Source organism: Chelonia mydas, chromosome 2 (genome assembly GCF_015237465.2).
Source record: "Chelonia mydas isolate rCheMyd1 chromosome 2, rCheMyd1.pri.v2, whole genome shotgun sequence".
NCBI lineage: Eukaryota > Metazoa > Chordata > Testudines > Cheloniidae > Chelonia > Chelonia mydas.
Genome location: NC_057850.1, coordinates 191272121 through 191296862, shown reverse-complemented (window position 1 = coordinate 191296862; position 24742 = coordinate 191272121). Strand labels below are relative to the sequence as shown.

The 24742-nt window shown below is 38.9% G+C and overlaps 1 protein-coding gene across 2 annotated transcripts in view; it reads right to left on the bottom strand.

Moving 5' to 3' along the window:
* The window catches only part of NEK10 (NIMA related kinase 10), a 171286-nt gene that overhangs the window by 70546 nt on the left and 75998 nt on the right, over nucleotides 1-24742 (bottom strand). The window lies entirely within an intron of this gene.

Here is a 24742-nt window from a genome sequence, read left to right as displayed (position 1 = left end):
TGCAATAGTACTTGTGCATCAAGAAATGTCATCACTTTATCTAATGATACCTGGTTATAATTCCACAATCCTACAGAAATACAACATACCAGAGCTCACTGAATAATGCAAACTAAACTAAACTAAACTAAAAATCTATTAGTTTGAATTTTAAATAGATCTGATTTACTAAGTTCTTACTCCTCTAAGGTGGTCACTTTTCACAATCAAGTTTTACTGGCAAACATTGCAGAAAGCAACTTTCAGGTTACACATGGGAGTATTTGTGGAAACAGGATTTAAATTTTGCACAAGCAAGCACTTATTCATTCCAGGAGTCCTTGCTTTTCATCCAGCTGGGAATCAATACCATGCAACTTAACTGACTAATTATATTAAAGCCACACAGTTCAAATTTTGAATATTCACAATAATTAAAAAAATCAAAGATATTTGTTAATAAATTTGAATAATGAATGCATTTGGAGAAATCCCTGTTTGTTGATATTAATCAAGAAAAAATAGGTTAAATTTGAATAAATTATTTGTTGCTAGTTATTCACTGTGCTCTACAATGAATTTTGATAGATCAGATAATTACCTGCAAATGGAAGCATTTACTTGCTCATTGCCTAAATACTGTAGGTACAAGTGTAACTGATAGCTATTTCATTTCTGTAACATCTCTGCTCATGACACTAGTGGTGTAAAGGTTTGTTCAGTTGTCCCTTCATAATAACTGTTGGTTTAATGGATTAAACTAACCTACTTTGCTTGTGTGATATATGATGTACCAGTGTTATTAACACATGCATTGTCAAATGCTGTGCTGCTCCAATATTTGAATTACAGGTCTACTGTGACAAAACTACTGTAATAGAACTTCTTAGTTATGAACACAGAGTTATGAACTGACCAGTCAACCAGACACCTCATTTGGAACTGGAAGTACACAATCAGGCAGCGGCAGAAACCAAAAAAAAAAAAAAAGCAAATAAAGTACAGTATTGTGTTAAACATAAAGTACTAAAAAAATAAAGGGAAAATTTAAAAAAAGATTTGACAAGGTAAGGAAACTGTTTCTGTGCTTGTTTCATTTACATTAAGATGGTTAAAGCAGCATTTTTCTTCTGCATAGTAAAGTTTCAAAGCTGTATTAAATCAATGTTCAGTTGTAAACTTCTGAAATAACAATAATATTTTGTTCAGAGTTATGAACATTTCAGAGTTATGAACAACCTCTATTCCCGAGATGGTTGTAATTCTGAGGTTCTACTGTACTACACTAGGAACATGACAGTATGTGATTTTGCTACTCTTGTGATAAAACAATACCTTTGTTCTCTCTTGTTTAGACTTCAGTAATGCGCTTTTTCTGATATTGCTGCTTGCACAATTAACAGACTAAAACTGATAAAAAATAGTTCTGCTATTAAGATCCTATTTACAGTAGATGGAGGAAGTAGATAATTTCAGTTTTGGCTCATTTAAACCGGTTGCTATTCCAGGTGCTGTCTCAGTTGAATTTTGGACTATGCTCTTGCTGTGATGTGGTCACAATTTACGCCAATCAAGGTAACCTGATTCTGGGCTTCATATCTCATCATTAACTAAATGTCAAATTACATGGTAGTTTCTTTCATTTAGCACCTTTTCTCTGCAAACCAGAGATGTCAAGGATGCTTCCATTCTTTCATTCTTAAAATCAGCCTGAACTCACTTGTTTTTCCCTTTGTTTTCAGCTAATAATGTAGAACTTGGAACTGCCGACTGTAAGATTAAGTTACTGACATCTTTAGTAAAACGCCTTGAGATGTTTTGGCATGAAAAGGCACTGTGTAAGTTGAAGTTATTGTTGCAAGTCAAGATGAAGTTAAATGCTAGAAGGCATGCTGGTATGTATAAAATAAAAGAAACAAGATTGGTTTTCAAATGAAGTGAAAAGGGGTACCTTAACAATGTAACCACAACAACAGGAAACTGGACTTGTGGGCATGCAGTTGGGAAGTGAGTAGGATTGATTGGTTATTAGTTTTCTGATCAAATTGATTAGCGAAGGTACAAATTTGTGGGTGAGGGTTAGCTGGCAACTTTCTTTCAACTGTTGCCATCTCTGCATAATCACGGAGGAAAAAACAGTGTTAGAACATAACACTCTTTTTTATAAATGGCTTTTAGTTATTCCTCACTGTGACTTTCAATTCATTATGAGGCTTTTGGTAAATGGTCATTCTGTGCATTAACTTGGATCTGTTCACAGAGACAAACATGAATCTGGCAGCATAATTGGATAGTGAGCTTCTTGAAGGAAAAAACCTTGCCTTACTCTGCTTGTACAATGCTAAGCACGTTGTTGGCACCCAATAAAAATATACCTATTGTATGAGTGCTACAATCTTCCATTATAGTGGAAAAGAGATACTAGGTTATAAATTATTTTTTTAAATGCCTAGCTTATATTAGAAAAAACAGAGTTGCCAGTTCTCACATTTTTATCACAATTATCACCAGATTTAGTGTTTTATTTTAAAGCCCCAGCTCCTGGAACCACAGAAGTACATGAGAATTTCAGCTTGCATTTAAAAAAAAAAGTTTCTAGCTTTTGTGACTCCTAAAAACACAAACCAGAAGGCAAATAAAACAAACAGCCAAAATATTTGAGATCTCATGGGTTTTAAGTCAATCTTAGGATTTTTTCAGGCCTGACTCATGGTTTTTAAAAAGCTGCTCAAACTGAATTTTAAACATCTGATTTACTTTGCACAGTTTACATTGTTTATATTTTGTATATCACCTTGTTGCTCAGACAACTTTCTGTGCCTCCTTCTGGCTTAAATAACGTGCTTGGACCAATTGCTGGAGCCAGGTGCTCCTCGGATCAGGGTGGTGCCTTGGCTGACGCTGTAGTCCTACTAACTCCTCAACCCACCAGGTTTCATCAGACACTGGGTGGAGGCCAGGATGCGGTGGCTGTGTGGGAACTCATAGCGCTGGGTTTGAGACCCAGGACATCATATAATACACTTACTGAAGCAACTGGCTGCAAGCTCCAGTCCTGCAGACCCATGGGCTGAAGCTAAAAATGTCCTGGATGTCTCTGGAAATCACGGATTCCGTGACATAAACATAACCTTACTCATGACTAGTAGACAGATTGGAAGTTTTGAAGACTGCTGAAGGTTCTACCACTATCAACATTGACCAAAGACACACTAGAATTTGAAAAGTGAAAACCAAGTGATCTTCTACAACAGCTATGCTCCATTGAACACTGGAATATCAAGCATTAACCTAATGTGGAAGATGGAGCTTTCTCAATAACTACCCTACCAATCCAAAACTCACTCCCAAAAAATATTAGGATGACCAGAATATCAGCATCTTTAGAGTAAACTGCCAAACTCACTTTTTTAGACTTAAGTCTTCCCACAACAAAACTACAAAAAACTAAAGAAAAAACAAAAGAAAAACTCCAACCAAACCCTAAGCTCTGCTGATTGGAGGAATGAGAGATATGTATGTGCAAAATTCATGATTAACTCAAGGTGAAATTCATTCTTGTGCATCACTTAAACCCCTCAAAATAAGTCAGGAATTTAAGTGTTGCATAGGCCTTATGCAGTCTCTGTACTGGGGTGAATTTCACCCTCAGGCACCACAGTGATGCATGCTATATAAGAACCTAGACAGATAGATTAGAAATCTTACTACAGGTTTCTTTCTTGTTTTGGGCAAAATTTCAGATTGGCTCCAGTAATCTGGCAAGCTATGAGCTCAGTAAACCAAAGTCCTGGGCAATGGAAAATAAGGAGGAGCATCTAGTGAACAAAAGAAAGACAAAAGATGGACACAATTTTTCTTAAAATGTTTAAATTTTTATTTTGCTTTGACTTAGCTCTGTGCTCGGCTATGAACCACTGTCATTGTTCTGTGATCACCTGGACACTGTTCAATCCATTGCTGCTTATATTTGAATTTTTGCCTGTTTTCTAAATCCTGAACCAGCACCATAGGCAGTCCGCAGGGACAGTGGGACCAATTTCATTTCCTGTTTTCAGGAGAAGCTGGCTGGAGACAAAGGGGGGAAACCCTTTCAATCTTGAACAATATCAACAAAAAGAGTTAATTCATCTCCCAGTTGACTCTTTTTCAATGTAGAGATGAGCAGAAGCCATGAAGTTCATTTCTGGACACAAGCATTCTCAAAGTCTGAGGGGATTCTGATGTGCTGTTCCAGTTTGGGCTCCATCTCTAATTTTATATGAGCCAGATGGCCCCATTTGTATTCAAATGACCAATCCCTGAACTTTACTAAGCTGTTGTGATGTTTATTGAGTGGATGGAGAGCAATATTAAGAGAAACAGCTAGTTTACATTCAGTTTTCTGTTTGACTCTCAGAAGGGAAAAACACATGAAACAATGAAAATACATCTTTTTGCCATTAGCACCATCCCACAGAAGGAAAAGGAAAAACAGAAAAGCAGTTGCAGCATCATATTTTTCTTGTTGTAGTATAACTGTAAGCTACAAATACCCAGATGGAATTACAGCTTCATAATGACTATTAAAAGCAATGAAAGAGAAGGAACAGGACCCACAAAACTGACAGGTTAAATAAAGAGGCACTGTGAACCTTGATGACAGCCCTTTCCATTTCTCAGCCCACAAGCTTTTTGGGGATACTCTCTCTACTCCTAGCTGGAGCTGAAATAGGATTATCAATCAGTAATTGGAAACTTTGCTCTTACAGTTTTTTATTTTAAAATTGATCACCAAGAAATCCAATACTTTAATTCATTTCAAACTTCTCATGTGATTGTGGTTTTTTGGTAAAGTGTGTGTGTGTGTTCTTCTTATTGCTTCTTAAAACAGAACACTTACAGACACACTATACCTCAGGAGTCTATAAAAAATTAATTACCTCACTTCCAAGAGATTGTATACACCATATGTGGGACAGGCGGGGGAGAGCACTATTATTACCTTTAGTTTGCAACTTTACAATGTAATAAATCCTTTGCCACCATGAGGGAGGTGTAATTCTAAAATTGACTAAATCATTTGATACACGTAGCTCCTATTATCATGGTTTCCATCAAAACTCCAAAGGGTGTATTCTCCACATTTTCATTTTCTACCCCGTGCATTCCGTTCCCAGAAAGCTTCTTTCCACACATTTAACTTAGTCTATGGACAGCAACAATTATTTGAGATCAAATTTTAGCAGGCCTCCAATCAATGTAGGACTCACACTGAGACTATTTGACATTTACTCCCCTCAACCTTTTATTAATATCTTGGGGGGGAACCCTGTTTACTGTGCAAATTATGCACGTTTACATTTTGCAAATGAGTAAAACTGAACAATGTGCAAAACCGAAAGGTTAAAGGATCTCCTGACTCTTCTTGATGGGCACTGAGCATCTCCCTCTGTGTAAAAGAAGATCCCACCACTAACAGGCTACATTTTTACAGTTCACAGCTACACAGCAACCAATCAACAACAATTTAGAGGAAGTACAATCTTCACCTGACATCATTTAACACATATGGATTGTCCATCACAGTCATAAACAGGTGCCCTCAAAAATGACAGGGTTTTTGTGAGAGATTTTTCATGGTTGCGGTTGTGGTTTTTTTTTTTGTTTTTTTTTTGAAGTGTTACACTATACAATTATGGAAATAAATAATTACAGAAACACCAATTTAAACTTTGAAATCTATTTTTGTTTCATTTGACTGAGAAAATAAAATATGTAAATGTAATCTTAAATTGTTCTTACTGACAAATGACCTGACAAATAACTAATTGATATTAAACACCAATATTTACATGTGCCAAAATATCAACTTTGAAAAATAATTTATAGGTTTAAAGTGGTATTAGAAAGTGTCCCAGGAGCTGAGAAAATGTCCCAGTAATTTATTTTTAATTGATTATTTCAAAATATATTTCAGCAACACAATTTTTACACGAATTAATTGGTGTGGGTTTTTTGTTTGTTTTGTTTGTTTTTTATTACTGTTTACTTTTATTGCTCTAAAGAACCCAACGCCTCTGCACACTTTTTTGAAAGAATTGTTATAGATGGTGGTCTCCATTTAGGGTATGTATGCAGACCAGAGCATACAGCACTCCTTCCAATCCTTCACTTGAAGAGTCATCCCTGTAGGGCTGTCCCTGCTAGCAGACTTAGAACAGACTTTAGACTGGTCTATATTATAGTACGGGCCAAAATGGCCTCCAGTGGCCCCAGGCTGGGAGAGCAGAAAGGTTGCTTAGAGGCACTTTTACCCTTCCTCTCCTCTGCTGCACTGAGTATGAGGTCAGCCTAGCTGAGAATCTTTCCCCCTGCCAATGTATTCTTCGTACAGAACAAAGAGGCTGAATCCTTGCTTTAAGTGAAAAATCTCAATGAAACCCTAACTATGGTGGTGCAGTCATCCTGCAAGCCTGTGCTACTTTGTTCAGTTGCCTCTTCCAGATTACCAAAGCTTTCCATTAAGAAAGAAATTATTCCTCATCAGCTCCGACAAACAGGAGAGGTTAGAATTGCAGCTCCAGTGCCAAAGTGGTGCCCTTCTTTTAATTTATATCAAGCTAGGGAGTTTGACTAGCATGGTGTAACCACAGATATTCGTTGAAGGTTTCTGGACATACCACAAGGGTGAACACAGAATAGACATGGGCTTGAAACAACTGTGGGTATCTCTATACCAGTGGTTCTTAACCTTTACTGCAGCTTGCACCCCTTTGGTTCTCAAAATATGTTCTCGCACCCCTTATCAAAAATCGTTGAAGTAGGTCAGTTCTTTAAACCAAGATATATTTTTTGTTTGTATAATACAGTAATCGTTAAAAAATATATAATGTTAATAAATACATAGGTTTGAGGAAACAAAGTAGTTGTACTTACCTGCCTGTGCTTAATTTGTGTTTTCAATGATTTACCTTCTAAAAAATCTGGCATGTCTCACACCCCCAGAAAGGGGCTCACATAGGGGGTGCATGCACCCCAGGTTAAGAACCACTGCTGTATACTTTGAGTTGGGGGTGTCCCCAGCTTGAGGGGACATACTTGCGTTAGCTCCTATTGAGCTAGTGCACTAAAAATAGAGTGCAGCCATGACAACACAAATGGGAGGGGCTAGCTGGCTTGAATTTGTACCTAGTGTCTCTGCTGGGCACACTTGGGGCAGGTAGCCCCTCCTGCTGCTTGCATTGCTGTGGCTATATACTATTTTTAGTGCGTTAGCTAGATCAGAGCTAGCACAGGTATGTCTCCTCAAGCTGGAATTCATACTCACAATTTGAAGTGTAGACATTCCCTGAGAGAAATCTGACAGTCAGCCAAGTTTGAAAATTGGGCACATCTGGGCTCAACAAACAAAAGATTAAAGTCTGTATCTGAGGACTTTTTTAGTATTTTCTTTTTTTAAAAATGGGAGAGAGAGGGGCAAAACTTTCAATGACTTAAGAAAAAATACAAAACTTACAGGCCATAAAGGATAACTGTCAATAAAAATGAATAATGGAAGAAGATACTCTCTTTATAGAATAGGACATTAGATTAGTAAAGATTACTGAAACTGTAAAAGTTGTTTTTACAAAGAAAGGCAACAAGCACTTGCTTGGGAACTAAGAAAATATTGAGATAACATTGGGACATGTTTTAAGACTATGGTTTTCTTTGCCCAAAGAAATCTGCATACCCATCAAATGATTTATTTGAAGAGGACTGTGACACTATGCCCCATATTCTTGACAGAGATATTGTTATGATATGATTATGGCATAACTACGATGTATTTTATACAAGATAGGTCATGTGAGATATCATTATAAAGGTTATGATTTATTAAATATGATTATCCTATTTATATGTGTGTATCATTTTTGTATCTGAAGCTAGGAATATTGACTATAAATCTGTATGACAAATATGATTACACCTGGGGAATGCCCACTAGGCAGAATGCAATCAGTCTAGATGGATGGCTGGGAAGGGCCATTAGGGAGAACAATAGGTCTTAGAAGCAGCTAATCGCCTACTGGGGAGCCTTCCTGAGGACGCTAGAAACAGCCTCTGAGTTATGGCTGCTTTACACAGGGGCATGTGACCAGATCACCTGGTACAGGACTCCATCTTGGAATACCAGTGGTTTTCCACCGACTGGGCATGGGAACCAAGAGGGGAGACAAAGGGTTCCCGCCATATGCAAAGCTATTTAAGGCAGGGAAGTGACATCATCGTGGTTCTTCACTGACTCCCCACCCAAGAAGATTGCTGGAAATACCTGAGGAACAAAGACTGGACTTGGGGAGAAGGGCTGAACCCAGGCTAGAGGGATTTCCAACCTGTGAAAGGAATACCTGCAGTTTTAAGCTGCAAGCAAGTGCAGCTTACCTTCAGGAATCTCTGCAAATTGCCTAAAACAACAATTAGGGTGAGAATTTGCTATTCATATCCAATCTCTTTAGTATATTAAGATTTGCTAGGAATCTGCTTTGATCTGTTTGCTATCCCTTATAATCACTTAAAATCTATCTTTTGTAGTTAATAAACTTGTTTTTGTTTTGTCTAAAACCATTGTGTGGAAATCATAACTGAGGGGCAGAAAGCTGTTGCATATCTTCCTCCACATTGAGTGATGGGGGTGAATGTAATGAGCTTAGGCTGTACAGTTCCCTGTGCAGCGCAAAACAGAATAATTTTGCGTTTATCCTCCAAAGTGGGGTGCATGCTTAAGGAAGTGTGAGGTGCCTTAGCTGAGCCTTCCCATGCAGAGCTGATTTCAGCATCTGTGTGTAGCTGCAGCTGGGTATGTCCCTACCTGTATGTGTGCTGAAGGGGCTTGAGTGCCTGTCACAGCAGTACAGTGTAAAGGCAGCCCAGGCTGGTGAGTCAGGCGAGCTCAATGGTACTCCAGTTCCAGGTGGCACCCGGGGGGAACCTGTCACAAGACCCTTTTTAGATGAATGGTAGTGTTAATCATAACTATTAGGATAAAAAGAAAAGGAGTACTTGTGGCACCTTAGAGACTCACCAATTTATTTGAGCATAAGCTTTCGTGAGCTACAGCTCACTTCATCGGATGCATACTGTGGAAAGTACAGAAGACGTTTTTATACACACAAACCATGAAAAAATGAGTGATTATCACTACAAAAGGTTTTCTCTCCCCCCTCCCCACTCTCCTGCTGGTAATAGCTTATGTAAAGTGATCCCTCTCCTTACAATGTGTATGATAATCAAGGTGGGCCATTTCCAGCACAAATCAGATGTCAAGAATTATAACATTCATAAACCAGTCGGAGAACACTTCAATCTCTCTGCTCACGTGATTACAGACGTGAAAGTTGCGATATTACAACAGAAAAACTTCAAATCCAGACTCCAGCGAGAGACTGCTGAATTGGAATTCATTTGCAAATTGGATACAATTAACTTAGGCTGAATAGAGACTGGGAGTGGCTAAGTCATTATGCAAGGTAACCTAAGCTCTCAAAAATGGATACTCTCATAAAAAACCAACCTTCCACACAAACTTCCTCGTGGCTGGACTTTACTAAAACTAGACAAGCCATTTACAACACACACTTTGCTTCTCTACAAAAGAAAAAGGACACTAAACTTTCTAAACTACTACTTGCCACAAAGGGCCACAGCAATGGTTCCCTCAACCCACCCAGCAATATTGTTAACCTATCCAACTATACTCTTAGCCCAGCAGAAGCAGCTGTCCTATCTCGAGGCCTCTCCTTCTGCCCCTCCACCCCCACGAACATGATACAGTTCTGTGGTGACCTAGAATCCTATTTTCGACATCTCCGACTCAAGGAATATTTCCAACACACCTCTGAACAACATACTAATCCACAGAGACCTCCCTACCAACACTACAAAAAGAAGTATTCTAGGTGGACTCCTCCTGAAGGTCGAGACAGCAAACTGGACTTCTACACAGAGTGCTTCCGCCGACGTGCACGGGCTGAAATTGTGGAAAAGCAGCATCACTTGCCCCACAACCTCAGCCGTGCAGAACACAATGTCATCCACAGCCTCAGAAACAACTCTGACATCATAATCAAAAAGGCTGACAAAGGAGGTGCTGTTGTCATCATGAATAGGTCGGAATATGAACAAGAGGCTGCTCGGCAGCTGTCCAACACCACTTTCTACAAGCCATTACGCTCTGATCCCACTGAGAATTACCAAAACAAACTACAGCATTTGCTCAAGAAACTCCATGAAAAAGCACAAGATCAAATCCGCACAGACACACCCCTGGAACCCCGACCTGGGATATTCTATCTACTACCCAAGATCCATAAACCTGGAAATCCTGGGCGCCCCATCATCTCAGGCATTGGCACCCTGACAGCAGGATTGTCTGGCTATGTAGACTCCCTCCTCAGGCCCTACGCTACCAGCACTCCCAGATACCTTCGAGACACCACTGATTTCCTGAGGAAACTACAATCCATCGGTGATCTTCCTGATAACACCGTCCTGGCCACTATGGATGTAGAAGCCCTCTACACCAACATTCCACACAAAGATGGACTACAAGCCGTCAAGAACACTATCCCCGATAATGTCATGGCTAACCTGGTGGCTGACCTTTGTGACTTTGTCCTTACCCATAACTATTTTACATTTGGGGACAATGTATACCTTCAAATCAGCTGCACTGCTATGGGTACCCGCATGGCCCCACAGTATGCCAACATTTTTATGGCTGACTTAGAAGAACGCTTCCTCAGCTCTCGTCCCCTAACGCCCCTACTCTACTTGCGCTATATTGATGACATCTTCATCATCTGGACCCATGGAAAAGAAGCCCTTGAGGAATTCCACCATGATTTCAACAATTTCCATCCCACCATCAACCTCAGCCTGGTCCAGTCCACACAAGAGATCCACTTCCTGGACACTACAGTGCTAATAAACGATGGTCACATAAACACCACCCTATACCGGAAACCTACTGACCGCTATTCCTACCTACATGCCTCCAGCTTTCACCCTGACCACACCACACGATCCATTGTCTACAGCCAGGCTCTGAGATACCACCACATTTGCTCCAACCCCTCAGACAGAGACAAACACCTACAAGATCTCTATCAAGCATTCTTACAACTACAATACCCACCTGCAGAAGTGAAGAAACAGATTGATAGAGCCAGAAGAGTTCCCAGAAGTCACCTACTACAGGACAGGCCTAACAAAGAAAATAACAGAACGCCACTAGCTGTCACCTTCAGCCCCCAACTAAAACCCCTCCAAAGCATTATCAAGGATCTACAACCTATCCTGAAGGACGACCCAACACTCTCACAAATCTTGGGAGACAGGCCAGTCCTTGCCTACAGACAGCCCCCCAACCTGAAGCGAATACTTACCAGCAACCACATACCACACAACAGAACCACTAACCCAGGAACCTATCCTTGCAACAAAGCCCATTGCCAACTGTGCCCACATATCTATTCAGGGGACACCATCACAGGGCCTAATCACATCAGCCACACTATCAGAGGCTCGTTCACCTGCACATCTACCAATGTGATATATGCCATCATGTGCCAGCAATGCCCCTCTGCCATGTACATTGGTCAAACTGGACAGTCTCTACGTAAAAGAATAAATGGACACAAATCAGATGTCAAGAATTATAATATTCATAAACCAGTCGGAGAACACTTCAATCTCTCTGGTCACACGATTACAGACATGAAAGTTGCGATATTACAACAGAAAAACTTCAAATCCAGACTCCAGCGAGAGACTGCTGAATTGGAATTCATTTGCAAATTGGATACAATTAACTTAGGCTTGAATAGAGACTGGGAGTGGCTAAGTCATTATGCAAGGTAACCTATTTCCCCTTGTTTTTTCCTACCCCCCCATTCCTCAGACGTTCTTGTTAAACCCTGGATTTGTGCTGGAAATGGCCCACCTTGATTATCATACACATTGTAAGGAGAGTCATCACTTTAGATAAGCTATTACCAACAGGAGAGTGGGTTTGTGTGTGTGTTGGGGGGGGGTGAGATAACCTGGATTTGTGCTGGAAATGGCCCACCTTGATTATCACACACATTGTAAGGAGAGTGATCACTTTACATAAGCTATTACCAGCAGGAGAGTGGGGAGAGGGGAGAGAAAACCTTTTGTAGTGATAATCACTCATTTTTTCATGGTTTGTGTGTATAAAAATGTCTTCTGTACTTTCCACAGTATGTATCCGATGAAGTGAGCTGTAGCTCACGAAAGCTTATGCTCAAATAAATTGGTGAGTCTCTAAGGTGCCACAAGTACTGCTTTTCCTTTTTGCAAATACAGAGTAACACGGCTGTTACTCTGAAAACTATTAGGATGTCAGCCATTTATGTACAAAGGCAGCTTCCACTGAAGCAAAATTACTTACAATTTTACTCTTACTTCATAATGCCGAATTGTATCTTTTCTTGTCTTTTTGTGAGTGGGCAACTACAGCTAGGTCAATCACAGTTTTATTAAATTAAAGAAGGTAACAAAAAGTTTCAGATTAATTTTTGTCAGTGTCTTTTCATAATACAAAAGTCACATGGGAAATGTTTAGCATTTCAAATGCCATCATTATCTACAGATCTTTTGGGAAAACGGCAGATGATCATTTTACTATGAGAGGAATTTTCCATTTACAGGCATAGGACAGTACATGCTGGTGAGAACATTATTGTATTTTCACTCCCATATTTGTCCACTGTATTCTTGTTCTATCTGTGTATATCTCTGGTAGTTGTTAGAGAATACACACGTATTGTACCTTACACATCTACAGCTTTACTGCTGCATATTTATCTAAATTACTTTTACCGCCAGGGAGCTGTAGGTGTTAGGGAAAGCGTCAATAAAGTGAATCTATTCTTTATAAAAGCTCATGGAACAGTTGTAAATAAGTGTTTCATTGAATATGTAATTTTTTTAAGGAGCACTTTTAAAAACTAATGGGTAAAGTTTTAATTTGTAATTGATGTTCACTAAAAGTGCTATGCAATATAAGCCATATCCAAAGGGTCTAACGTTGCTGATAAATGAAAAGGTGAATGTGCTCTAAAAATTTCCAGAAATATCTTAGCAAAGCTCCCAGATGCTATATCGACCTTTTCACAATCCCCTGTTCCAAGCACCAACTGTGGAGGGCACTATGGGATAGCTGCCAAGAATTCTCAAAATGCACAGGGTCATATGGAGTTGGAAGCATGGAAGATATGAATATGCCAACTAATTTCAAGATGGCTATGCCACAAACAGTGTTGCTAGGTGGATGTACCAACCTGTGCTAGCTTCCATCATGTTAGAACACAGTTTAAATGTAATTTAATGGGTACCTGAGAAATAAGGTGTTGGAAAGAATATGGTTCTGGCACAATTATGGACAGTATTAAGTTCAAAAGCAGTAGTTTAGATAGGTCCCAAAGGGACCCTAGAGTCTTAGAGCTAACAGAGCTTTTTATTAAATTAATTAAAATGAGTGTAAAATGTTGACTGAAATGAATGTCTGAAAAGTATTGGGGGAAAATATGTATAGTATAAAGAGAATTAAAAACTTTAGAAAATTATCCCCTGGAAAAATATTTATAAAACCAGTCGTCATACTGGTTGATTTTTTAACAATTTAGCTAATTCCTTCATCACAAGAATATTACATTCAACAGAAAGTGTATGTTGTGTGATATTTGTCTCTTATTACGCACCTAAAGTGGACTAGTCTCACAGGAAATATGTACATGTGGTTGTTTAAATACGTATATCCCAATTCAAAGATCTATTCAGGGTCTCTTGAATTCTGCAGTCAGAAAAGGACTTTAAGAATCTTCAATTCTAGTAACACAGCTATCCTGTGGCACCTACAGTATAAAAATTTTCAGCAGAATTCACTCATTTTTGCCATAGAGATTGGCACTAACACTCTGCAGAATGCCGGGGGCTTTCGCTGTAACTACTCGTTGTCATTTATAAGTGGACTGCAATTATTAGAGCTTCACAGATTATTAGAAGCCGCAACTCTCCGTTGATGGGTTATATAAACTGTAAAAATAAATGTTAGATCATAGTCACAGTTTTCTTTCCCCCACTCAGCAGGATACAATTACAAACATTAATTGTGTAATCACATTGAGAGCATTTCACATAAAGATAAAATGCATTTAGGATTTATTCTTTTTATGCATCTTTTTATGCTGATTAGGAAAAAACTTGCTGTGAGTATAGCCTATTATACATTTTGGGGCATACCAAATGCTTTATAAATTGCACTGAATTATTTTTTATTTTTTAATACTTGTTTCAGGAACAATCTAATGAGACTTATAGACTCGAATACAAAAGCTGATTTTTGTAGCAAGCTTCTCCCTGCTTCACTGTCTCATTATTCCTGAAGAATGTCATCAAGTACCACTTTTCACATTATAAAGAAAACGTTACAGTTATCTAATTAAGCTCAAGTTCTCATGTGCATAGTTGTCTAAACTGGTTTCATGCCTCTGGATTTTCAGAATTATCATCTGCAGTTCTGACTAATTATAAGAACAAATGCAAGCATCAACACAAGAGTTCCAATATCACATAAAGAGCCTTTGGGAGACAAGAAACAGAAAATGTGCATTAAAATTCTAATTTACACTTATTATTCCTTCAGACACATGTTAGAACACATCTAAGACAACCGCAACAGACAATATACACCAGATGCTAAAATTTGAAGTGGAAAGCCTAATTTCAATGTGACTTCTGCTTAAATATTATATAAAACAATGGTCACTATTTAGTTCAATGATCAGAAGTATGTTTCTTTTTATGCAACAACAAATCTTGCAAACTGTCAAGCTGTCAGTTTAAAATGAAATATTAAAGATAAATTATATTTGTAATTTCTGGCAAAGTGCTATCCAAGCTTTAAAAATATTCTAAGGGTGCTCCTTGCATGTATTTGAAAGGCACATGTAAGAATTGATTCCTTTTTACCATAAATGTTTTGCAATGAATCAAATGCAATTTTTCATAATAGGCTTTCCTTCTTTTATGGAACAAGACCCCTATCACTTCAAAAGTACCAAAAGTTTTCACTTGTTGAGTCGCATATCTTTCAAAATGAATTTCACACAGATTCTCTGTGCAAATAATGCACCTGCTGAACCAGTCCACTAAACAACAGATGCTTATATAAAATGGAAACAGAAGATATGGAAATAACAATATGGTGGAGGGGGAGTATCAACAATAGCAAATCAGGTTATTTATAATTCTATAGTCAATTTGTCTTCTGTTTTAGCATACATGATAAGTTTAAGTAAGTTAAAGATAAGAGGATAAGAGGCCACAAAGTTAACTTTGTTCCCATGCTGAATAATTCTTTCCTTAATTGTAAGAAAAATTGGCTGCCTTGCTTTTTCTTCCATGAATTCAAATTATCAAAATCCAAAATGTGAGTCTCTCACTAAACCCATATTTCTAGAGATTCCTATCTCCATTGCAGACATAGGTGAAGGTGGTCCAAATTATCTCTGATTTTTTAAAGCAGATGGCCACTTACTCGCTCTTTTTAAACACAAACTAAGATCCCCAAATCTGCAACAAGGTTCATATGAGGTCGTGGGGGGGAGCTCTTCACAGAGCTCAGGATCAGGGACTTATTTAAAAGTACTGAAAATATAATAAAGAATAAATATTTCAATGAGCTTTTTAGTACAATACTTACAGTATAGACTCACATGTTTCATGACATGCCATGACAAAATATGGGAAAGGCAGACAAGTATGTATGACAAATGGGTTTAAGTTGGGACTCAGAGTAGGGTGGATAAGGTTTAGGAGCAGAGTATCAGCTTTGTACCCCACAATCTGACCTCTGAACACAGTAAATGTCAAACTTCAGAGTAGGAAGAAATTGTTTTAAACATCCTAATTGGCAAGGGACAAAACTGGATAAATGCCCAAATTGGATTCTCATGTGACCTTATGATGAAGACGGCATTTTTTTTAATCTCTCAGTAGAATTCTTCCTTCTCCAGGGGAATAAATTAGTGACACCATCAACTTTTTGTCAGACATGAAGGGGAGAGACTCTGCTCTGCAGGCATATTTATATACAGTAATCAGCCAAAGAAACTACACAGATTTTAATATTTCACTTTTCCACATGATTCTACATCCACCATTTCAATGACGAGGCACCTAGATTTGTATGAAAATATATTTGTTTCATGTATATGCGTGACTTTAAATTTAGTAAGATCATTTCAACACAAGTTTTAAATTTCTTTTTTTTTTCCAAATGGCAATGGGTACAATTTATATTTTACATGCAAATATGCATTCTGATTTTGAAATAGGCTCAGTTGCTCAAAAATTATACTCCACATGATAAATTTATAATCCAATAAAGCTTAACCAGAATTACTTAGCAACCTACGCTACATGTACCCAGGTAAACCAGATCTTTGAAATATTTGCCCTCTAAATAACCATCAGTTGCCTTGAAAATTGTCCTGGTAGAGCCTAATAATGCATCCTGTAATGTTAAACATAACTTAAGCATAAAAACTTTGAAAATCCTGATACCACTTCTACTATTAAAATAAAATATGGAGAATATACCTACCTTACATCTCCTTCATATGTATCTGGACCTCATGGGAAAGAAAAGGTTACTTTCCATTCTAACTATGGTTCTTCAAGAGTTGGGATGTGCCCCCTCCCACATCCTCACTACATCCATGGACCTTATTTGGCACCAATTTTTTCCAGTGCTGAAGTCATCCTTGAGTACCCATCTTTAGAAATTAAGAAGGCTCTGTACATTCACAGGGTTAGATTGCTGATCTGATGTTGGTCTAGACATATTAGGACTCCTTGATGATGAAGGCAAGGAGTATCTGCTGTTGGTGCAGGTTCAGGTTGTGAAGGCCCTACACACTGAGCAGCAATCACAGGAAGGAGCTTCCCCCAAGCAGAACAAACAGTAGATACACACATACATCTGAGAACATGGAGCAAGATTAGACATCACTTGATTCTCCCCTTCTTATCCGAGACTTGGAGGCATGGTTGGCAGGCACCAAAAGGTCTGATGACTTTAGGTCCAGAAAAAAAAAAAAGTCCAACAACACAAAATACCCGCCAGTTACTATCTAACTAACAAACAGTTTATCTATAGTAGAAATTAAGGGGCTTTTGTATCAAACACCCCAGAAGTAGCTCCAGACATAAATAGATGGTCTCTATATCTCTGGTTGCCTGGTTAGGTTAGGGCAATATGGCTCTTTTATAACATTGACAGAGAGGGTGCTTGTGTGGCTCCAACAGGCACTGTTTTTCTCTGAAGCTCAGTGGCAACAGAGGACAAAATAAACAAACAAAATGTTAAGTACATTGGAAACAGGAAGCTGCCAAACAGTCAGCGGGTCCACTGGATGATTGAGGTGCTAAAGGAGCACTCAAGGAAGACAAGACAATTGCAAAGAAGCTAAATTAATTCTTTGTATCAGTCCTTCACTGCAGAGATTGTGAAGGAGATTCCCATGCATGAACCATTCTTTTTAGGCGATAAATCTGAGGTACTGTCCCAGACTGAGGTATTGACAGAGGGTGTTTTGGAACAAATTAATAAATTAAACAGTAAGAGAAGGTTACTCACCTTGTGCAGTAACTGAGATTCTTTGAGATGTGGGTCCTGGGGGCATTCCCCCAAGAAGGAACTCAAATATGAAATTGGAGAACTACTAACTGTGATATGTAACTTCTCATGTAAATCAGCCTCTGTACCAGATGACTGGAAGATATCTAATGTAACGCTGATTTTAAAAAAGGCTCCAGGGTGATCCTGGCAATTGCACGCTGGTAAGCCTAACTTCAGAACCAGGCAAATTGGTTGAAACTATAGTAAAGAATAGAATTATCAGACACATAAATGAGCATCGTTTTTGGGGAAGAGTCAATGCTGCTATTGTGAAGAAAAATCATGCCTCATCAATCTATTAGAATTCTTTGAGGAGGTCAACAAACATGGATAAGGGTGATCCAGTGCATATAGTGTACTTGGACTTTCAGAATGTATTTGACAATGCCCCCCATCAAAGACTCTGAAGTAAAGTAAGCAGTAATGGAATAAGAGGGAAGATCCTCTTATGGATCAGTAACTGGTTAAAAGACAGGAAACAAAGGGTAGGAATAAATGGGCAATTTTCAGAATGGAGAGAAGTAAATAGCAGACTCCCCCAAGGATCTGTATTGGGACCACTTCTGTTCAACATATTCATAAATGAACAGGAAAAAGGGATAAACAGTGAGTTGACAAAGTTTGCCGACAATATAGAATTACTCAAGATAGTAAAGTCCAAAGATGATTCAGAAGAGTTACAAAGGGATCTCACAAAACCGGGTGATGGTAGATGAAATTCAATGTTAAGAAATGCAAAGTAATATACATTGGAAAACACAATTCCAACATGCATACAAAATGATGGGGTCTAAATTAGCTGTTACCACTCAAGAAAGAGATCTAAATATCATAATGCTGCTATATAAATCCTTGGTATGCCCACACATTGAATACTGGGTGCAGTTTTGGCCGCTCCAACCAAAAAAAGATACATTAGAATTCAAAAAGATACAGAGAAGGGCAACAGAAATGATTCGGCCATGGAACAGTTTCCATATGAGAAAAAATTGAAAAGACTGGGACTGTTTAGCTTGGAAAACAGATGACTAAAGGGCAATATGATAGAAGTCTATGAAAGGAGAGGTATGTTGATGAGGCTTTCCGGGACACTAGATTTGTCCCACCTCCGGTCAGACAGTCCCTGCGCTCTTAAGGAGGATAAAAGGCCCAGAGAAGGAGAGCAGTCAACGGGAACAGAGGGAAACCTTCCCACAGTTGGGACCCTCCTTCCAGATGATGTTGGGGTATCCTCTCACACTGAGGTTACCTCTCCGGGGGAGGGAACTCCAGTCATTAGGAAAAGGCAGGTGTTAGTAATGGGAGATTCAATCATTAGAAACTTAGATAGCTGAGTTTATGATGACTGGGAGAACCGTATGGTGACTTGCCTGCCTGGTGCAAAGGTTGCGGATCTCTCGAGGCATCTAGATAGACTCATGTGTAGTGCTGGGGAGGAGCCGGTGGTCGTGGTACATGTAGGTACCAATGATATAGGGAAGAGTAGGAGAGACGTCCTGGAGGCCAAATTTAGGCTGCTAGGAAAGAGACTGAAAACCAGGACCTCTATGGTGGCATTCTCAGAAATGCTTCCAGTTACACGCGCAGGGCCAGGTAGGCAGGCAGAGCTTCAGAATCTCAATGTGTGAATGAGACGATGGTGTACAGAGGAGGTGTTTAGATTTATTAGGAACTGGGGAAACTTTTGGGATAGGGGGAGCCTATACAGGAAGGATGGGCTCCACCTAAACCAAAGTGCATCCAGACTGCTGGCACTTAACATTAAAAAGGTTGCAGAGCAGGTTTTGAACTAATTGATGGGGGACAGCCGATTGCTGCAGAGGTGCATGTGGATCGGACAGAGACTTCTCTTAGAGGAGAGTCTATTGATAGAGATTCTCTAGGTTTTAGTCAGGAGGAGAGGATGGAAGAGGATAAAGTATGGGCCAGATCCAATGAGAAACATTCACAGAAAGAATCTGACACATCAGAAAAGGGCAGACAAATAAATAGTGACAAGTTTTTAAAGTGCTTGTGCACAAATGCTAGAAGTCTAAATAATAAGATGGGTGAACTAGAGTGCCTCGTGTTAAAGGAAGATATTGATATAATGGGCATCACAGAAACCTGGTGGAGTGAGGACAATCAATGGGACACAATCATTCTGGGGTTCAAAATATATCTGAAGGACAGAACAGGTCATGCAGTGGGGGGAGGGAGTAGCACTATATGTGAAAGAAAATGTAGAATCAAATGAAATAAAAATCTTAAATGAATCCACATGTTCCATAGAATCTCTATGGATAGTAATTCCATGCTCTAATAAGAATATAACGTTAGCGACCTATAATCGACCACCTGACCAGGACAGTGATAGTGACGATGAAATGTTAAGGGAGATTAGAGAGGCTATCAAAATAAAAAACTCAATAATAGTGGGGGATTTCAATTATCCCCATATTGACTGGGTACATGTCACCTCAGGACAAAATGCAGAGACAAAATTTCTCGATACTTTAAATGACTGCTTCTTGGAGCAGCTGGTACAGGAACCCACAAAGGGAGAGGCAACTCTCGATCTAGTCCTGAGTGGAGCACAGGATCTGGTCCAAGAGGTAACTATAACAGGACCGCTTGGAAATAGTGACCATAATATAACAACATTTAACATTCCTGTGGTGGGAAGAACACCTCAACAGCCCAATACTGTGGCATTTAATTTTAGCAAGAGGAACTATGCAAAAATGAGGAGGTTAGTTAAACAGAAATTAAAAAGTACAATGACTAGAGTGAAATCCCTGCAAGCTGCATGGACACTTTTCAAAGACACCATAATAGAGGCCCAACTTAAATGTATACCCCAAATTAAAAAACACAGTAAAAGAACTAAACAAGAGCCACCATGGCTTAACAACCATGTAAAAGAAGCAGTGAGAGATAAAAAGGCATCTTTTAAGAAGTGGAAGTCAAACCCTAGTGAGGTAAATAGAAAAGAGCATAAACACTGCCAAATTAAATGTAAAAATGTAATAAAAAAAGCCAAAAAGGAGTTTGAAGAACAGCTAGCCAAAAACTCAAAAGGTAATAACAAAATGTTTTTAAAGTACATCAGAAGCAGGAAGCCTGCTAAACAACCAGTGGGACCCTGTCATAAATATAAAGGGAAGGGTAAACCCCTTTAAAATCCCTCCTGACCAGAGAAAAAATCCTCTCACCTGTAAAGGGTTAAGAAGCTAAAGGTAACCTCGCTGGCACCTGACCAAAATGACCAATGAGGAGACAAGATACTTTCAAAAGCTGGGAGGAGGGAGAGAAACAAAGGGTCTGTGTCTGTCAGTATGCTGCTTTTGCCGGGGATAGACCAGGAATGGAGTCTTAGAACTTTTAGTAAGTAATCTAGCTAGGTATGTGTTAGATTATGATTTCTTTAAATGGCTGAGAAAAGAATTGTGCTGAATAGAATGACTCTTCCTGTCTGCGTGTCTTTTTTGTAACTTAAGGTTTTGCCTAGAGGGATTCTCTATGTTTTGAATCTAATTACCCTGTAAGGTATCTACCATCCTGATTTTACAGAGGTGATTCCTTTATTTCTATTTACTTCTACTTCTATTAAAAGTCTTCTTGTAAGAAAACTGAATGCTTTTTCATTGTTCTCAGATCCAAGGGTTTGGGTCTGTGGTCACCTATGCAAATTGGTGAGGATTTTTACCAAACCTTTCCCAGGAAGTGGGGTGCAAGGGTTGGGAGGATTTTGGGGGAAAAGACATGTCCAAACTATGTTTCCCAGTAAACCCAGTTAGAGTTTGGTGGTGGCAGTGGAGATCCAGGGACAAAGGATAAAATTAATTTATACCTTGGGGAAGTTTTAACCTAAGCTGGTAAAAGTAAGCTTAGGAGGTTTTCATGCAGGTCCCCACATCTGTACCCTAGAGTTCAGAGTGGGGGAGGAACCTTGACAGACCCCTGGACAATCGAGATACAAAAGGAGCACTTAAAGATGATAAAGTCATTGCAGAGAAACTAAATGAATTCTTTGCTTCAGTCTTCCCCGCTGAGGATGTTAAGGAGATTCCCAAGCCTGAGCTGTCTTTTGTAGATGACAAATCTGAGGAATTGTCACAGATTGAAGTGACACTAGAGGAGGTTTTGGAATTAATTGAGAAACTTAACAGTAACAAGCCACCGGGACCAGATGGAATTCACCCAAGAGTTCTGAAAGAACACAAATGTGAAATTGCGGAACTATTAACTATGGTTTGTAACCTGTCCTTTAAATTAGCTACTGTACCCAATGACTGGAAAATAGCTAATGTAACGCCAATATTTAAGAAGGGCTCTAGAGGTGATCCTGGCAATTACAGATCGGTAAGTCTAACGTCAGTACTGGGCAAATTAGTTGAAACAATAGTAAAGAATAAAATTGTCAGACACATAGAAGAACATAAATTGTTACACAAAAGTCAACATGGTTTCTGTAAAGGGAGAACATGTCTTACTAATCTATTACAGGTCTTTGAGGGAGTCAACAACACGTGGAGAAGGAGGATCCAGTGGACATACTGTACTTAGATTTCCAGAAAGCCTTTGACAAGGTCCCTCACCAGAGGCTCTTACATAAATTAAGTTGTCATGGGATAAGAGGGAAGATCCTTTCATCGATTGAGAACTGTAACCTGAGCCCTGCCACCCAGGGCTGAAGCCCTCTGGCTTTGGCCCCAGGTGGTGGGGCCTAGACTTCACCTTCAGCCCCAGGCCCCAGCAAGTCTAATGCCACCCCTGGTGACCCCATTAAAATGGCGTCACGACCCACTTTGGGGTCCCAACCCACAGTTTGAGAATCCCTGATCTAAATAATACATTTCTATGTTTGATATTTGCATCCTTCAAATATTGTCAGACTATTATTCTCCCACCTTATTATTATTAAGACAAGCTGTATATATTTAACTCATTTAACCTTTTCTCATAAATCGATCCCTCTAGTTCCTTGTTTTTAATACTCTTCTCTGAACTTTGTCAATTTGTCAGTATCTTTCTGGTAATGTCATGCCCATAATGAAAGACAAGTTCCAGGAGTGATTGCATCAGAGATGTAATGAGAAAGACTATTACCTCCCTATTTTGAGATATGCTGGCTTTGTTTATTGTACCTCAAGCTGCATTGGCCTTTTGGCTGCCATATCACACTCATGATGAAGTTATCATTCACTTTCACTATTACATTTCATTTGGTATCACAGCTTTGAAGGTTTCTCCCTCCAAGGAAATAGCTGTATTTTCAATTATTTTCCCCCAGTATAAATGTTTTCTTGGTTTAAGTTGAATCTTATTTTATTATACTCTACCCACGTGAAAGGAAGGATGGTCCAATGTGTAGGGTACTAGTACAGGACTTATGAGAATTGGGTTCAATTCCCTGCTCCACTACAACATCCTGTGTGATCTTGAGCAAGTCACTTCACCTCTCTGTGCCTGTATTCCACACTTGTAACGTGGGAATAAATAGCACTTCTCCACTTTAGAGGGATGTTGTCAGGATAAATACATTCAAGATACACTCAGATGCTTCACTGCTGGGGGCCAGATAAGTACCTTGGATAGATTTACTTGTATTATTCCTTTACCCTCACTGGTGTTTATGACTCGAGTCAGTTTAGTTTTATTTGAAAGTTTCATTAATGTGCAGTTTACTCTACCATCTGAATCATTACTGAATATATTTTTTTAAAAAGGGATAGGATGTCACACAGGGCCCAGTAGCACCCCTGTAAGCACATCCCCAAAACGGAATGTTTTGTCATTTACTGTATCATAGTCTGGTCTTCCAGACAGCAGGTTTCAATCCATGTGATAGTATTCGTAGCAAAGGTGATCTGAATTAATTTTGATTGCACTGTTTCCTTAGCTACTGCATCTAAGGTTTCACTAACATCCAAATATGTTTTATTTAACCACTTTTTTTCGTCCACTTATTTTGTAATTACATTCAAAATAAGAATGAAATCCAATTGGTTTGTAAGATCTAATATTCATGCAAATTGTTGATGGCTCCCTTTTCTTTCAGATGTTTAGTGATTTTTTTCTATCTACATTTATTCTGTTGTTTCACTGGGTTTAGAGGTTACATTGAAAAGACAGGATCACTTTTCTTCCTCTTTCACAAGATTAATAATACATGTATTTTTCCATCAATCTTCCATTAACTTTGTAGTATTATTCTAACAAAAGGATTATCTGAAAACAAAAACAAACAACAAAAAGCTGCTGCTCATAAAACACAAATGGAAAATTAAAGTATAAAGTAGAAGAAGAATTTGCATTTGCAAAGAGCTTCTTCATCCATAAGTTTCAAAGTGCTTTACAAAGACTGGTAAACACTATTACATTTATTTTACAGAGGGGGGTAACAGCAAAGTTAAATAATGTACCCTAAGTCACAGCAAAGCAAGGAATTTTTAGCTTGATTTTTTTCTTGTGTGTGTGTATGTGTTCAGTTTTGTTTTTCTGACAGCACTCATGCAAAACTTCTTCTTTTGTTAATCAACATTCAGAAACAATTATTAAACTTTTGGTGCCATTTCAGTCAAACCAGATCAAAAATTAAATCCAAATGGAAATATGATCTACTCCTCTTTATTATTACTCCCTCAGCTAAACAACTGTAGACCCCTGATCAATGGAGCAAACTATCCCTTCCCAGGAGAAAGGCACTTTCTGCGTCATGGTCCAAAATGTGAGGGAGAGCGAGAAAGGCATTTCCTCAAATCATCAGGAATCATAAAAGATGTCTCCTCAAAAGCTGAAAAGGAAAAAATGTTTGATGGTGGCTAAAAGGCAGGAGATGACAGAGCGCATCAACTTGCCAGCAGATCAGGAATAGACAGTAATGACAAATGGACATAGGGTTAAAACCCCAAAGACGGAGTGTGGCCTTATCACAGGTAGAGCATATCTACCTTTGATGGGTGTTTGAGAGGCCTATCTCTTTGTCAATTTGGCAACATTTATACAGCTTGCCATACCAATAAAGTCTCACTGAAAGGAACAGGA